Source organism: Engystomops pustulosus, chromosome 2, assembly GCF_040894005.1.
Source record: "Engystomops pustulosus chromosome 2, aEngPut4.maternal, whole genome shotgun sequence".
NCBI classification, from domain to species: Eukaryota; Metazoa; Chordata; class Amphibia; order Anura; family Leptodactylidae; genus Engystomops; species Engystomops pustulosus.
Genome location: NC_092412.1, coordinates 61,883,505 through 61,902,509, shown reverse-complemented (window position 1 = coordinate 61,902,509; position 19,005 = coordinate 61,883,505). Strand labels below are relative to the sequence as shown.

Genomic DNA, 19,005 nt, shown 5'->3' with positions numbered 1-19,005 from the left:
TAGGCAGAGTCTGCTGATTTATTTTTTTTTACCTTTATTTCTTTTTATAGCTCAAAGTAATCTTGCACAGCACAAAATCCAGTTGTGTGCTGTCAGTGTAGGTTAGAAACTAGCCATAGCAATTGGATAGCATCGTTTTGTTTAACCCCTTAAGGACGCAGCCATTTTGTAGCTTAAGGCTCAACCCGATTTTTTGGATTCGGACTTGCGTCGCTTTATATGGTTATAACTTTTGAACACTGTTACTTATCAAAGCGATTCTGAGATTATTTTTTCCCCACATGTTGTACTTCATTTTAGTGGTAAATTTTGGCAGATAAGTTTTGCGTTTATTTACAAAAAAAAGAAAATATGATAAATTTTTTGAAAAATTTGCCATTTTCGAAATTCTAAATCATTGCGTTTTCAGGCAGATAGATTTACCACCTAAATAAGTTGCTGAATAACATTTCCCATTTGTCTACTTTACATTTTCATAATTTCTGAAATGTCTGGATAATTTATTTTGATGTTACGCGGCTTACAAATAGAATATCGCTTTTCCGGATTTTCAGAATTGACTATTTTGGGGATAAATACAGTTTTGAATGAAATTTTACATATTTAGCATCAAAACCCCCTATATAACCAACCCATTTTCAAATCTGCACCCCTCAAGCTATCAGAAACAGCTTTTACGAAGATTGTTAACCCCTTGAGATCTTCATAGTAATTGAATCAAAATGGGGGTGAAATTTAGAATGGTCATATTGTTCCCTTATATGTTCATTTAGCACTAAAATTTACACATTTCCAAAATATAAAAAGAGAAAACCCACCATACAATTTGTTCTGCAATTTCTCCTGAGTACAAAGACCCCCCACATGTGGCTGTGACTTGTTTTATGGGCGCACAGCGAGGTGCAGAAGGGAAGGAGGGCGCTGCAGCTGCCAGGATTTTAGTTTTCTCGTTGCCCCCTTTTGAAGGCTATAAAATTTTCGCTTTTTCGTTATTTGGGTCATGTGACGGCATTTTTTTTGCGGGATGAGATGCTTTTTCCATTGTTACCATATTGGGGTTGGTATCACCTATTGTTGAAAATTTAGGAACTTTTTTTGAGGGCAGAAGTAGAAAAGCATCAATTCTGTACTGGATTTTTTACTTTTTTTTTTTTTGGTGTTCACCGTATAGACTAATAATCATGTTATCTTTATTCTATGGGTCGATACGATTACGGGGATACCAGACATGAATATATTTTCTTACGTTTTACTAAATTTGTCAAACAAAACCCTAATGTGGGGAAAAATCTATCATTTATGTATTGCCGTCTTCCAAGTGGCATAACACTGTTACTTTTTTGGCTACGGAGCTGGTTGATGGCTTGTTTTTTGCGGGACATGTTGTACTTTGCACCAGTATCATGTCTGAGTACATACGGTTTTTTGATCGCATTTTATAGCATTTTTTGTGGGATTGAAAAGGTAAAAATCATAATTTTTGGAGGGTTTATACCAGTTTTTTTTTACGGCGTTTATCGTGGGGGTTCAATAATGATTTACTTTTATTCTACGGGTTGTTATGGACGCGGTGATACTATATATGTGGGGTTTGTGTTAGGATTTAGACTTTTTTTGAGTTATATGTCTCTTTATATGTTTTGGGAGTTTGGGGCATTTTTAGTGATTTATGACTTTATTTTTTTATTGAATAACTTTTTTTTTTTTACTTTTTCACTTTTATACCATGGGACATGAAGAAGCAATCTTCTGATTGCTTCTTCATGATAATATTCTGCAATACTGATGTATTGCAGAGTATTATCAGTGTCAGCCTATGCACTTGCATAGGCTGGCACTGTGCCAGTAAGATGACGTCACAGACGCCATCTTACTGGCAATTCTTGCAAGTAACTCTGGGGTCCAGATTGGACCCCAGAGTTACTATAGCAACGATCGGCGCCCCCCGAAAACAGTTCGGGGGGGCCGATCGTGGAGGAAAGACCCCCCAGATGCAGGTTAGATGCTGCGGTCGCGCTGATCGCGGGTGTTACACTGGGGTGCCGGCTATTAGTTACAGCCGGCACCCCGTGTTTCCCGATGCCGGTTCGGCTCTGATCCAGAGCCGAGCCGGCATAAGCGCCGTGGCGGATATATCCGCCACTGAGCGCTAAGTCACTGCGCTCCGTGGCGGATATATCCGCCACGGAGCGTGAAGGGGTTAAAAAAAATAAATAAATAAACACAAAAAAAAAAAATTTTAAGTTTACACTTTAATTTGGAAAATGTTTAACCCGAGGGCTAGGGATAGAGGACGAGGGCGTGGACGTGGGCGTCCAACTACTGCAGGGGTCAGAGGCCGTGGTACTGGGCGGGTTGAGACACCACCTGCTGATGAGGGAGCAGGGGAACGCCGCAGAGCTACACTCCCATCATGTCTCAAGTTACTGGGACTCGTGGTAGAGCACTGTTGAGGCCAGAAGAGTGCTAAGAGGTGATGTCGTGGATTGCGGACAATGCTTCTAGCCATTTGTCCACCAGTCAGTCTTCCACGCAGTCCACCCATGTCACCGAAATCAGCACTCCTCCAGCTCCTCCACCTCAGCCTCCTTCCCCCCAGTCTGCCCCCTCCCAGCAAAATTTGGCATTTGAACCAGCATACTCTGAGGAACTGTTTTCTGGACCCTTCCCACAGTCACAAACCACTTGTCCGGTTGCTGCTGAGCTATTTTCCGATGCCCAGGTTTTCCACCGGTCGCAGTCTGTGGGTGATGATGACATTATTGACGTAGTGGAAAAAGTGTGTAAAGGGGTGTCGGACGATGTGAAGACACGGTTGTCAGACAGTGGTGAAATTGTTGTCAGGGCAGGAAGTCCGAGGGGGGAGCAGACTGAGGGATCGGAGGATGATGAGGTGACAGACCCAAGCTGGGTTGATAGGCCAGGTGAACACAGTGCTTCTGAGACGGAGGCGAGTCCTATAGCAGAACAGGTTGGAAGAGGCAGTGGTGGGGCCAGACGGAGAGGCAGGGCCAGAGCTGGTGCATCAGCGCCAAATGTTGCCCGTAGTCAAGCTCCCGTGGCGAGGGCTAGATTTTCAGAAGTCTGGAGGTTATTTAAAGAAACACCGGATGACCGACAGTCTGTGGTGTGCAACCTGTGCCAAACCAGGATCAGCAGGGGTTCCACAACTACTAGCTTAACTACCACCAGTATGCGCAGGCATATGAATGCTAAACACCCCACTCAATGGCACCAAGCCTGTTCACCTCCGGCCAGGCACACCACTGCTCCTTCCCCTGTGTCATCTGCTAGTCAGCCCCCTGCCCAGGACCCCGGCCCAAACACCTCCCGTGCGAAAACCCCATCTTCGCCTCCACAGCATCCACCAGCGTTCAGCTCTCCATACCCCAGACGCTGGAGCGCAAAGGAAGTATAGCGCAACCCACCCACACGCCCAAGCCTTCAACGTCCACATCTCCAAGTTGCTTAGCTTGGAGATGCTGCCCTATAGGCTGGTAGAGACCGAGGCCTTTCGAAACCTCATGGCGGCGGCCGCCCCTCGGTATTCGGTCCCCAGCCGCCACTACTTTTCCCGATGTGCCGTCCCAGCCCTGCACAAGCACGTGTCAGAGAACATCATCCGTGCCCTGACCATATCGGAGGAGGTGGAGGAGGATGAGGAGGAAGAGAATGTTGGCGAGACAGAAGCGGCGGACCATTGTTCAGTCCTTCACTGTTCAGCGTGTGTGGGCAGAAGAAGAGGAGTTGGAGGAGTTGGAGGAGGAGGAAATGGGCAGTCAGGCCAGTGAGGGGAGTGAATTCTTGCGCGTTGGGACTCTGGCGCATATGGCAGATTTCATGCTAGGCTGCCTATCCCGTGACCCTCGCGTTCAAAGAATTTATTCCAGCACCGATTACTGGGTATTCACTCTCCTGGACCCACGGTACAAGCAAAATCTTTCCACTCTCATCCCTGGAGAGGAAAGGAGTGTGAGAATGCCTGAATACCAGCAGGCCCTGGTGCACAAGCTAAAACAGTATTTCCCTTCTGACAGCGCTAGCGGCAGAGGGCGTACTTCTGCGGGACAAGTAGCAAGGGAGAGTAGGCGAGCAGGCAGCTTTTCCAGCACTGGCAGGGGTACACTTTACAAGGCCTTTGCCAGTTTTATGTCACCCCAGCAAGACACTGTCACCTGTCCCCAGTCTCGGCAGAGTAGGGCTGATCTTTACAGAAAGATGGTGAGGGAGTACGTAGCTGACCATACCATCGTCCTAAATGATCACACAGCTCCCTACAACTACTGGGTTTCAAAGCTGGACATGTGGCACGAACTGGCACTGTACGCCTTGGAGGTTCTTGCCTGCCCTGCCGCTAGCGTGTTGTCCGAGCGGGTTTTCAGTGCAGCTGGTGGCTTCATCACCGATAAGCGTACACGCCTGTCAACTGACAGCGCTGACAGGCTGACGCTTATTAAGATGAATAAAGCCTGGATTTCTCCGGATTTTCATTCTCCACCAGGTGAAAGAAGCTCACCCTGAATAATGTATGCACTCCTCCTCCTCATTGTCCTCCTTCTCCTCCCCTTTGTACACTAAAGCAGAGGAAACTGGCTATTTTTTGCCAGGGCCAACTGGCTCTAGCTATAGTACTCTATGTATTTAATTTTTCTGGAGGGCCACCTACCCGGTCTTCTGTTTTAATCAATTTTTGGAAGTGCCACATACAGGCACTCAATCTATTTAATTTTTCTGGAGGGCCACCTACCTGCTCCTCTGGTTTGAAAACTTTTTTGGACTGCCATATACAGGCACTCAATTTATTTAATTTTTCTGGAGGACCACCTACCTGCTCCTCTAGTTTGAAAACTTTTTTGGACTGCCACATACAGGCACTATCCAAATTAAATTGTCTCCATAGCAGCCTCCACATGTCGTCTTTTTAGCTGGCTCCACACGTTGTCTCCATTGCTACCTCCACACGTCATCGCCATAGCTGCCTCCAAAAGTTGTCCATATAGCTGCCTCCATACATGGTCTCCTTATCAAACGAACTGTGTCAGGCAGAATTTTGGGTTGTTTTCATGGATTCCACATCAAACTTGTTAACTTTGTCGCCACCCTGCTGTGTAATCCACAAAATATACTGGCAAACTTTTATCATTTACCGATATTATTTGAGCGCTTCTTACGCATCTGTTTACGTTCCCCTCACCCGCCATAACCCAAACTTATAAGAACGCTACTACACTTGATCTTATACAAAAGGTTCTTAGAAGTGCTGTTTGGGGAGTAGCCTAGAGACAGGGGCTTGGATAGGCGAAAGCTCGCCTGGCAGCGGAGCGCCAGCTCCATCTCAAGATCCAACTAACATAGTTTTAACTGCAGCACCTTTAATCTACTACTACGGTAGTTCACTGCCTCCATACATGGTCCCCTTATCAAACGAGCTGTGTCAGGCAGAATTTTGGGTTGTTTTCATGGATTCCACATCAAACTTGTTATTTTTGTTGCCACCCTGCTGTGTAATCCACAAAATATACTGGCAAACTTTTATCATTTACCGATATTATTTCAGCGCTTCTTGTGCATCTGTTTACATTCCTCTCACCCGCCATATCACAAACTTATAAGAACGCTACTACACTTGATCTTATACCAAAGGTTCTTAGAAGTGCTGTTTGGGGACTAGCCGAGAGACAGGGGCTTGGATAGGCGAAAGCTCGCCTGGCAGCGGAGCGCCAGCTCCATCCCAAGATCCAACTAACATAGTTTTAACTGCAGCACCTTTAATCTACTACTAGTTCACTGCCTCCATACACCGTCCCCTTATCAAACGATCTGTGTCAGGCAGAATTTTCAGGTGTTTCACCAGATACATAGTGGAACTCGGCCCATCTGTCGCCGCCATGCTGGAGACCTGAAGTTGCAATCATAGCAGCGCAATATGGATGCCCCATACTGTCGCTCTTAATCATGGAACCATTTCCGTAAAAACAATTAAAAATAGAACCACTATGCTATTCCATTATTCCTAGGTGAAATATTCAAACGACCCGGCCTGCTTTGAAAATTATCATTTTTTCAAAGTAAACGCTTCTGGCCCCAAGGCCCATTTTGGGTGGGGAGGAGCCGAGAGACAGGGGCTTGGACAGGCGAAAGCTCGCCTGGCAGTGGACCGCCAGCTCCATCCCAAGATTAGGCAGCCTCAGAGGCATCCATGCATGCTGCCCCTGCTGTTTCCTGTCCATTTTGCCTCCACGATCCTCCACAGCGTCCACCAATGTCTCATTTCAACTCTCTATACCCCAGACGCTGGAGCACGAGAGGATATGCAGCACATCATCCCCTTATCAAACGAGCTGCGTCAGGCAGAATTTTCAGGTGTTTCACCAGATACATAGTGGAACTCTGCCCATCTGTCGCCGCCATGCTGGAGACCTGAAGTTGCAATCATAGCAGCGCAATATGAATGCCCCATACTGTCGCTCTTAATCATGGAAGTCGTCTCCATGGCTGCCTCCACATGTCGTCCCCTTATCAAAAGAGCTGTGTCAGGCTCATTTTTCGGGTGTTTCACCAGATACGTTATGGAACTTGGTCACTATGTCGCCACCATGCTGTGTTATCGACTAAATATACCGTCAACCTTTTGTTCACATAGGAAATCATTTCACCTCCTTTGGTGAAACCTGAGTCCATTTAGGGTATGTCGCATGTTTTAGATGCTATCTAGCCTCATTCGGTCACTCTGTCATGGCCTTGCTGTTGCCCATAATTTTGGCATAATGGTGCGATTAAGCAGCCTGTATCAGGCGCTGGAATATGGTGATGGATTGGAGTGGCCGGCCACCTCAACTGGCCAGAAGATTCCATGCCCATGTAAACAAACAGGGGCACGAATCAGACGGGCTGCTGCGCGGGACATCAGGAGCGGAGGAGGTAAGTACACATTTATTTTTTTTAAAAAGCCCGGCTAATAATTTTTTCGAACTGAATTTCGAAATGACCCCCTATCCTGGCAGATGGAGGCATCATTTTTGCCTCTCTCTGCTCAGTATATGTTACATCTAGTAGGAAACATTGGATGGAAAAAGGCCTATCCCACTGGTTGACGCTTCCTACAGAACATAGATATTATATTTGTTATCCTTTGCCTCTTTTAAAATTATGCTAATTGGCCTGAAAGGCTCTGGGGGTTTTACCAGATCCCCTCCATGCTACAACTTCACAGGCAATTACATTATAACAGTCTTTGAAGTTACAACATATATAAGATGATTACTATAGTCGCAAAGTCTGGATCTATGAGCTGGATCAGATCTTTGTCACTATTTCTGTCACCACTACCTGTTGGAGCAGCTCACAAGGATCCATCCCAACCTTTATCTAGTAAATTCATACATTAATCATTGTAAAATCATCTTTGCTTTATTATGTAAATGAGGCTGGTCACATGGTCAGAGGCAGTGATGTCACCCCTGTTACCCCTCCCCTCTCCTCCCACTGCTCATGTCTGTGTGTAATGTATAGTAAAGCATTGCTAGGGTCTGTGCTTTATCTGCTGACATGCTCTCCCTCCTAATACACATGTGTGAGACACAGACATCAGCTACACAAGTACCGGACATGTTCTGCTATAACATGGCAGCCTGGAGCTGTTGTATCTCTCCTATACACACAGGCTGCAGGGGGCGCCAGCACCAGGAAGCACATGGAGGAGCCATTACACCATTATACCTCACATCATTATACAGGCTGTCAGTCATGTGTATAGGAGTATCTCATGCACACAGGCTGCAGGGGGTGCCAGCACCAGGAAGCACATGGAGGAGCCATTACACCATTATACCTCACATCATTATACAGGCTGTCAGTCATGTGTATAGGAGTATCTCATACACACACAGGCTGCAGGGGGCACCAGCAACAGGAAGCACATGGAGGAGCCATTACACCATTATACCTCACAACATTATACAGCCGGTCAGTCAAGCACTGGGGGGTGTGGCTGTTCCTCCCACTCATGAATAAGCTGGGCAGCTGAATATGATAATGACTCATTGGGCATCTCACAGGTCATTGCTTTTAGGACCTCATTGCTTAAGTTTACAGGCATGTAGAGGGACAATGAAGGGATAGAGGCAATGCTTTCTAATGGAAGTTTATGAAAATATATTTAGTTTAGGGGGTTATTTTGCCTAACGGGTTCTCTTTAATGTCTGCAATGGATATAGGACTGTTTAGTCAAAGAGTAACAAATAAATTGCAAATTTATCAAAACTAGTTTAAGTATTTCCTACAATGAGTGACTGGAGTGGATTTGCGCCTTCACTGCATAAATCGATCTACCACACCTACCACATGATAAATCTGCACTGAAAAGTGGAGTAAATAAGAAAAAGTCACAAAAATGGCACAAACTGGCAGATGCGACAACTGTGATCAGGGATTAAGGTTGGTGGGTGCCTCTGGGCGCAAAATCTGGTTAGGGCCCCCATTGAATGTAGTCTAGACAGGGTTGAGCAATCGCTATATACTGCCCCCCAGCAATAACTTTATACAGCCTCCCCAGTAATAACTATATACAGCTCCCTGTATTCACTATATGAAGACCCAAGTAATCACTATATACAGCCCTGCATCAATCACTATATACAGTCCCCCAACTATAACTATATACAACCCCCAGTGATCATTATACACAATCCCCCAGCAATCATTGTATACAGCCCAAAGTAATCACTATATACAACCCCCCAGAAATCATTATATACAGCCCCCTTAATAACTATATACAGCTCTCCCAGTGATCCCTACATACAGCCCCCAGTTATGACTATATACAACCCCCAGCAATCACTTTACATAGCCCTCAGTAATCACTATGTACAACCCCCCAGCAATCACTATATACAGCCCCAGTAATCACTAAATACAGCTCCCTCAGTAATCACTATGTACAGTCCCCAGCAATCACTATATACAACTCCCCAGCAATCACTGTATACAGCCCCCCAGTAATCACTATATACAACCCCCAGTAATCGCTATATACAACCCCCAGCAATCACTATATACAGCCCCACAGTATTCACTATATACAACCCCCCAGCAATAACTATATACATCCCCCAGTAATCACTATATACAGCCACCAGTAATCACTATATACAGCCCCCCAGTAATCACTTTATACAGCCCTCAGCAATCAGTATATACAGCCCCCTAACAATAACTTTATACAGCCCCCCAGCAATCAGTATATACAGCTCCCCCAGCAATCACTGTATACAGCTCCCCTACAGTCCAAGGTAAAATAATAAAATTGTACTTCACCTTCCTCCATACAGCAATCATTGTATACAGCCCAAAGTAATCACTATATACAACCCCCCAGAAATCATTATATACAGCCCCCTTAATAACTATATACAGCTCTCCCAGTGATCCCTACATACAGCCCCCAGTTATGACTATATACAACCCCCAGCAATCACTTTACATAGCCCTCAGTAATCACTATGTACAACCCCCCAGCAATCACTATATACAGCCCTCCAGTATTCACTATACACAACCGCCCCAGCAATAACTATATAGAGCCCCCCACAATAACTATATACAGCCCCCCAAGCAATAACTATATAGAGTGCCCAGTAATCATTATATACAGCTCCCAGCAATAACTATATACAGCTCCCAGTAATCACTGTATATAACCCCCGTAATCACTGTATACAACTCCTACACTGAGGGACTAAAGTGGATTTGTGCCTTTGAAATTTGTCACTGCATAAATCGATCTCCCACACCTACCACATGATAAATCTGCACTCAAAAGTGGAGTAAAATGGAAAAAGTCACAAAAATGGCACAAACCGGCAGATGTGACAACTGTGATCAAGGCCGGATTAAGGTTGGTGAGGGCCCCCATTGAATGTAATCTAGACAGGGTTGAGCAATCACTATATGCTGCCCCCCCCCCCCCAGCAATTACTATATAGAGCTCCCAGTATTCACTATATACAGCCCCCAGTAATCAATATATACAGCCCCCAGCAATAACTATATACAGCCCTCCAGCAACCACTATATACAGCCCCCAACAATAACTATATACAGCCCCCAGTAATCACTATATACAGCCCGCAGTAATCACTATATACAGCCCCCAGTAATCACTAAATACAGCTCCCTCAGTAATCACTATGGGCAGCCCCCAGCAATCACTATATACAACTATACAACCCCCCAGCAATCACTGTATACAGCCCCCCAGTAGTCACTATATACAACACCCCAGTAATCGCTATATACAACCACCCAGCAATCACTATATACTGCCCTCTAGTTTTCACTAAATACAACCCCCCAGCAATAACTATATACAGCCCCCCAGCAATAACTATATACAGCCCCCCCAGTATTCCATATGTACAACCCCCAGCAATAACTATATACAGCCCCCCAAGCAATAACTATATAGAGTGACCAGTAATCATTATGTACAGCCACCCAGCAATAACTATATACAGCCCCCAGCAAACACTGTATATAGCCCCCAGTAATCACTGTATACAACTCCTACACTGAGGGAAGAAAGTGGATATGCGCCTTTGAAAATTCTCACTGCATAGTCACAAAAATGGCACAAACCGGCAGATGTGACAGCTGTGATGAGGGCCGGATTAAGGTTGGTGGGGGCCCCTGGGTGCAAAATCTAGACAGGGTTGAGCAATCGCTATATACTGCCCCCCAGCAATAACTACATACAGCCTCCCCAATAATTAATATATACAGCTCCCAGAATTCCCTATATACACACCCCCAGCAATAACTATATACAGCCCTCCAGCAACCACAATATTCGTCCCCCAACAATAACTATATACAGCCCCCAGTAATCACTATATATAACCACCACTAATTACTTTATAAAACCCCCAGCAATCACTGTATACAGCCACCAGTAATCACTATAGACAGCCCCCAAGTAATCACTATAGACAGCCCCCAGTAATCACTATATACAACCCCCAGCAAACACTATATACAGCCCCAGTAATCACTAAATACAGCTCCCTCAGTAATCACTATGTACAGTCCCCAGCAATCACTATATACAACTCCCCAGCAATCACTGTATACAGCCCCCCAGTAATCACTATATACAACCCCCAGTAATCGCTATATACAACCCCCAGCAATCACTATATACAGCCCCACAGTATTCACTATATACAACCCCCCAGCAATAACTATATACATCCCCCAGTAATCACTATATACAGCCACCAGTAATCACTATATACAGCCCCCCAGTAATCACTTTATACAGCCCTCAGCAATCAGTATATACAGCCCCCTAACAATAACTTTATACAGCCCCCCAGCAATCAGTATATACAGCTCCCCCAGCAATCACTGTATACAGCTCCCCTACAGTCCAAGGTAAAATAATAAAATTGTACTTCACCTTCCTCCATTCCCTTCGATGTGCTCCAACCTCATCTTCTTCCCTCGCGATTACCTTCAGAGGTGCAACAAGAAGGTGGCATCCTGCCATCAGGCGGCCCAGCGACGTCAAACACTGTGCTGGCGCCAGATGCAGGGCGCCCCAATCTTGGTTTACCAATGATCGTCTAATCAGGTTTTTGGACAATCCCTTTAATTGGTATTGTGAGATCAAAATTATTATGTTTATTAGATCTAAAACATTATTGTAACAAACATAAATTTGGATTGATTAGAGAAGTGGTCCCCCGCAGCTAAAATCATAGACCACCTGCCTTGGTGCATCATGATGTCCATCACGTATGGACACCATAAGGGTACAATCAGACGGCTGTCTGGGGGGATGTATTTGCGGCCGCATCTCCATAGAATGCAAATGCAGCTCGGCAGCAGTGCGGTGCCACACATGTGTGGCACTGTTCCACGCCGTGCACTGGGAAAAGATAGAATAACGCTTTTCTCTATGGAGGGGTCACCTCCTCTCTAGCACACAGCGGTATGCCCGCCCATCTGCGGCCCGGCGGGCATACGGCTGTGTAAATGTACCCTTACACTGTGTTTTGAGATGTTGCCCACCGGGACAAAATGAAGGAAGAGCATCAGGAAATGTTATCCAATCACCACAAAAAACTTTTTTCAGGTGTGTCATTGCTTTTATGTGTCATATGATACATATAGAGTGTGAAATATAATCCCATCCCTACAAGTGCTACTTGTACTGTACTAATCTAATCTGTCACAATGGTTTATATGGATTCCATATTTGACTAAATATACACTATTCATTAATACACTTTCAGAACTATAGATTATTCATCTTGTGTCCTAAAGGTTTGATCACAACCACCTGTCCTGGACCATTGATGGACGAAGGCTTTGTAGGTAGCATTAACCCCAGAGATGTTCTCAATTTCTAATGGAAACACAAGTTCTGGTTCTTATAAATAACCACCTATTACTGGAGGGACGCCTCTCCTGCACCGGAATAGCAGAGACATTTGACTATTCCAACCATGGGAGGAATTCACTAAAGTTACTTTTTTAGACTTGAGGCTTGTTCTAATAAATTCTTTAGTCTGGATTCACAGTATAAGGCACATGTGATAGAGCTAAAAAAACACTTAGAGAATTTCTATTTTTATATAAGTGACACATTTTTATGATCTGTTCCACGATATTTTAAGGTTTCAAAGCAAAGATCAACTAAAAGAAAATTGACCCAAACTTCTGTTTGCATGGCAGAAGTCTAATGTTTATAATTACCGGAGCAAAGGACGGAGGATAATGTAGTATGCCCTTGACTAGTGGCACTAATATTTTATTACAGCATTTGAGCGTGGGACAGTAGTCCAGTGATAACAATGGGGCTTAAATAACCAAAAAATATTGGTTCAAAGAACTGTTTTAATTGCTGAAATATATGACGGACATATTGCTCAAGAAGACCATCTCTTAGTATGGAGCCTTTGGGTGCATATACAATGGGGGGAACATTTTTAGAGACATATTTTTTAATTTCGTTTTTCAAGCAGTGCCGCGCATCGGTAAAAAAAAGCCTGTATCAATAATCCTCTAATGGTCTGTTTTACCTCTCTAAAAAAATCCCTGCAAAGTGGGGATCAATGGGGGGAGTAGTAGCACACCAGAAATATGATCACTGCCTAAGACCAATCAACAACTCGTAGTAGTCGCACCCTTCTAAAAGGGCGGAGCTAACACTGAATTATTTTACTATTTGTTTGTCACTAATTGTTTGTTGGAGAAAATAGCAGACAACAATATGGCCTCTATCCAGAAGATACACACCAAGGATGTTTCCATTGCTTCTGTCCAGTATTGTTCATGAAGCCTTCCTGATCTATCAGAATAGCCATACTCAGTAATACATGAGTTAGAGGTGAGAAGACAACTTTCATATTTCTTGATTTTGAGAGGGATTAAATACCACAAAACACCTTAAATGATAAAGGTGAGAATGCATAATTTTATGTACTCCCCCATATCACAGATAATATTAGTGCTTATTGCAAATGGGAGCTGTCAACTTACAGAACCAGATACACTAACCGGCACATTCCAAGGCAGTACAGTCACCCCACCACATACGTATGTGACAGTAATAACAGTAATATACAGTGTGTATATCCTTCAACACTGACTCAGAGAAGGGCAAAAATTCTCATTGGAAAAAAAATGATCTTTTTCTAGAGGTAATTTTGTTTTCTAACTCCAGTTATGGCCTTAATGATAAATCACACGCCTACAGATAATGTACCAATGTACCCCCCTCCCACACACAGACATGAGCCATGACGTTAGTTTTTGTTGGTACTTATTAACATGGAGGGAGTGGGTGATTTGACTGTATCTCAGAGCCACACTATTTGAACACCACCTATCTCTATATTGAGATGGTTAAAATCCAAAAGGTCGGTTTATATCATGCTGCGTTCCCATCTGAATCGCCAGTCTCGAAGCCTCTTTTGGCAGTTGGGTGGTGAAGAATGGCGCAGGATGTGGTACTTTCCTACCCATCAATAAAACATTCAATGGGGTCTACTCCGGCGCTGCATCTTAGTTTCTTGTGTGAACACATTCAATAATTCCAAGTAATTCCAACCATATCAAATATTTCCATATGACCTAATCTTTCCAATACTGTATAATTATCCAGTAAACAAGCAAAAAATATATACAAACACAAGGTAGTGAAGAACTACAAAAATAGAAGTAAAAACTGCAAAAATAAGTTCTTGAAGTAAAAAAAAATCGAACATCTAGAAGTGACCTTTTACTTACCTGAGGTTCCCAGGTATAAATCCACTAAATAATTTTATCTTCCGAAAAAAAGCAGCCAGAGATCTGTGACAGAGATCACTAGTTCACTCCTCACTGATAGCAAAACGATAAAGTGCTCCTTGAATGAGGAGGAGTGACAAGTGTAGAGGTGACAGGACAGCTGAGATGTTAAGGCTGACACAGAGAAATCGGAGACTGCATAAGCTACCAGTAATATGGCTGCTGCGGGCCCAAGCAAGGATGACACCGATGGAGGAGACGGCTACAAGTTGCTCGATGTCACTATTAAAGATCATGTCACTGCAGAGGGGGACTCAAAATTATAAGAGTCAGTGGGGGTATAAATAACACCTAAACTGAAACGAAGAAATAAGATTTGATTCTGATTATATTAAGTTACATTCCATACATTCCTTTGGTAGCCTAGAGGATTCCTCACATTGCAGTGGGCATTCTGTCTTCTTAGGTGACATTCTGCATGGCATGGGGAAAGGAGGCATTCCTCCTGCCTCTTCTTTCATGATAGCTTTATAAACAGATCACTTAAAATTCACAGACAATAAGAAGAAATGAAGAGTATTATAAGGTGATAAATATAGGTAGGTCTTTCTTGGTTTTCTGAAAGATTAAAAAAAAACTGTGGAGTAAAATGTCATGTGTTTTAAAGAAAAAAAAACATTAAAACTTTACAGTGGTATACGGTATTTTTTAAAGAAGAATAAAAAAACTAGATAACTACATGTGGACCATGCTGTCAATAACTGCAATTATAAGCTTGTTTGTTTTCAGGAAACATACCAGAGTTAAGGGGCGGAATTGACATCCAATTATTTGTGACGCCACTAGAGAAATCTTTTTTTCCGGCATTAGATTTTTTTTTGTATAATGTTCATCTTTTCACATTAATTTATCTGTTCACAAAAATGAAAACTTAAATGGGTGGAGGAAATTTTTGACATACATCTGGTGGAACAGTGGCAGGTGCGTCCACTGTAGACAAGACCTCATCGCTGAGCTCCTGTACATAGAGGGTGGCAGCAATGTTTATACCTCCTTTAGACATATATAACGGACACTCTCTGAACCAAGACAACCCTTTTCAGTATTTTTTCAATGGTTTTTTGTATTTGGGGAATATATATATACAGGTGGTCCCCTACTTAAGAACACCTGACTTACAGACAATCCCTAGTTACAAACGGACCTCTGGTAATTGGTCATTTACTGTACTTTAGTCCCAGGCTACACTAATCAGCTATAACAGTTATCAGAGGTGTCTGCAATTAAGTTTTTTTTAAATCCTGGTTCTTATGACAATCCCACATTTTTAAAAATCCAAATGTCACAGAGACCAAAAACAATGTGGCTGGGGTTACAATTATAATATATACATTTCCGACTTACAGACAATTTCAACTTAAGAACAAACCTACAGCACCTATCTTGTAAGTTACCCGGGGACTGCCTGTATATATATATATATATATATATATATATATATATATATATATATATATATTAATCAAAATTAGAGAACAACACACAATTTCAAGGTCATTGTGCACTCTTATGTGATTATATCTTAAAATGAGTTAAATATGAGTATTTTAAGTTTATTTAATATAAATTATATATATTCTAAAGCACATAATAAAATCTAAATGAGATAATTGTAAAAGAACACTGATTTAAAGTAGAGAACATTTTTGCAATACTGCAAGTTAGTGGTGTTAATCTGGCACTTTATGCTAATTTCCTTAATTATCTGACAAACCCTATTAAACTGGAAGCTTAACTTTCCTGGTTTCACTAACTTGGCAAAAATGTTGTGCCACTCCAAAGTGACTGAAACCCTCCGGCAGCCATATCAGCTACAGCATGAGAAGTTGGTAATTACAAGTGTTATTTCTAGAATTTAGCATGTTTACAACATCACAAACTCATTCAAGTCCCCTAAGAAGGCTGGTCTCCCACGAAAGAAAAATGCAAGAGAGGACAGGATAATGATGACAATCTCCATGGGTAATCGTTTTAACACTGCAGCTGGAATTGCTCGCATGTTCAGCAGTGAACAGGGTAAAGGTCTGCCTCGTCATATAGTGTCTCGACCTTTGAGAGCATTTAGACTGAAAGCACACTGCAGTGACCAAACTTTTCAAAAACAGAAAGAATCAAAATGATAGACTCACCTTTGCTGAGGAGCGTTGTGTGGACAGAGAAGTGGTCCACAGTTCATTTTAGTCACTAAAGAAACTTTAATTTATTTGGATCTGATAGAAAACATATAAACTGGAGAAAGATTGAACCCAAAGTGTGTGAAGAAGTCAGTGAAAGGTGGCAGAGGATGTGTTATGGTTTGGGGAATGTTTTCTCCAGGCAATGCATTGCTGTTTATTTTTTTAATTCATTTGTATATTTATGGTTATATGGTGTGTTCTACATTTTAAGAATTCAAAATATTAATATAACATTAAATAATATTGAAGGGTATAATTTAGCTATAGTAAATTTGCTATTAAAATTATACATGACTCATTTACAAAGGAGTCACATGGTGTAAAATACAAGGAGAGTCCTGGCACAGGTCCAATAGCTCTGATTAGGAAACACACTGTGATTAAAAGAGAAGACAGAAGTGATTAGAAACTTGAGTGATAAGGCAGCTATATCAAAATACTTTCTTGCAGAATCGCCACCTACACCCCCTCCTATCACAAGAGAGCGGGTAGTCGCTGAGGTGGTACATTTTTAGCTTAAACCCATATTGTTTTTAAGATGTGTAATTGTGTCTGGGTTTTTAAGACAAAAAAAACATAATTTTTTTTTTATATAAAGCACAAAAACAAAACCTAATGCCAAATTTCTACAAGGACAACATTCTGAGAGGCGTTTTAACAATGTGCCAGAATTCTTCTTTTAGTAAACATATGGGTAGGGTTTATCCTGTTTTTATTTATTTACTTAATAAAACATTAACAAAAGATAATAAAAATATATTAAAATCAATGAGCCCTTATAACTAATCCGTTAAAACGTTGCTGTTTTAGTCATGGAAGATAATGGAGGTGTGAACTGGGCTTAAGATTCAGAATTCATCTTATTAGGGGGCATTGTTTCAAGTCAAGTCAAGGTGCAGCTAGGCAAATTGAGGTGAAGAATGTGTCATAGATCTCTAAGTCCTCATGCACACAACAAATTGCGGCCAGATGACATCCCACCATACAGGTCTATGACACCCAGTCATGGTGTTGTGAGCACGTATGTCCTATATTTGGCCAGACTTATGGGGCGCACACTGGGCTTTCTATGCAGTGCTCCTCACTCCACCAGGCCCCGATGAGTATTTGGTTGTGTGCATGAGGCCTATGTCTTAAATGGCCATGAACAGAGCCAAATTCTGGATACTGAATGACATAGTACAGTCATGGGCAAAAGTTTTGAGAATAATACAAATGTTAATTTTTACAAAGTCTACTGCAACAGGTTTTATAATGGCAATTTGCATATACTCCAGAATAAACAGCAATTAATTGCAAAGTCAATATTTGCCTAGAAAATGAACTTTTTCACCCAAAACACATTACAACTTCATTGCAGGCCTGCCTTAAAAGGAGCAGCTAACATCGTTTCAGTGATTGCTCCATTAACACAGGTGTGGGTGTTAATGAGGACGGGCCTGGAGATCAATCTGTCATGATTAAGTAAGAATCACACCACTGGACACTTTAAAAGGAGGCTGGTGCTTGGCATCATTGATTCTCTTCTGTTAACCATGGTTATCTCTAAAGAAACATGTGCTGTCATCATTTCACTGCACAAAACTGTCCTAACAGGGAAGAGTATCACAGCTAGCGAGATTGCACCTCAGTCACCAATCTATTGCATCATCAAGGAATCCAAGGAGAGAGGTTCCATTGTTGCCAAAAGGCTCCAGGGCGCCCAAGAAGGACCAGCAAGCGCCAGGACCATCTCTTAATAGTGTTTCAGCTTTGGGATCGGGCTACCAGCAGTGCAGAGCTTGCTCAGGAATGGCAGCAGGCAGGTGTGAGTGCATCTGCATGTACTGTGAAGCGGAGACTCTTGGAGCAAGACCTGGTGTCAAGGAGGGCAGCAAAGAAGCCACTTCTCTCCAGAAAAAACATCAGGGACAGACTGATATTCTGAAAAAGGTACAGGGAGTGGACTGCTCAGGACTGAGGTAAAGTCATTTTCTCTGATGAATCCCCTTTCCGATTTCCGAACATCTGGATTCATGTGTGGGGTTGCTTCTCAGCCAAGGGAATCGGCTTTCTCACAGTGTTGCCTAAAAACACATGAATAAAACACATGAATAAAGAATGGTACCAGAATGTCCTCCAAGAGCAACTTCTCCCAACCGTCCAAGAGCAGTTTGGTGATCAATAATGCCTTTTACAGCATGATGGAGCACCTTGTCAAAAAGCAAAGGTGATAACTAAATGGCTCAGGAAACAAAACATAGAGATTTTGGGTCCATGGCCTGGAAACTCCCCAGATCTTATTCCCATTGAGAACTTGTGGTCAATCATTAAGAGACGGGTGGACAAACAAAAACCAACAAATTGTAACAAATTGCAAGCATTGATTGTGCAAGAATGGACGGCTATCAGTCAGGATTTGGTCCAGAAGTTGATTGAGAGCTGCCAGGGAGAATTGCAGAGGTCCTGAAGAAGAAGGGTAAACACTGCAAAT

General features: G+C 42.7%; 1 protein-coding gene across 2 annotated transcripts in view; it reads right to left on the bottom strand.

The window, feature by feature from the left end:
- STAC3 (SH3 and cysteine rich domain 3) overlaps window positions 1-14,549 on the bottom strand; it is a 56,795-nt gene extending 42,246 nt beyond the window's left edge. The window contains exon 1 of one of the 2 annotated variants that reach the window (XM_072134908.1): window positions 14,296-14,549. The gene's annotated coding sequence lies outside the window, so the exon portion shown is untranslated. The remainder of the gene's footprint in view (window positions 1-14,295) is intronic. The other variant, XM_072134910.1, reaches the window with a different exon arrangement.
- Window positions 14,550-19,005: the final 4,456 nt, after the last annotated feature.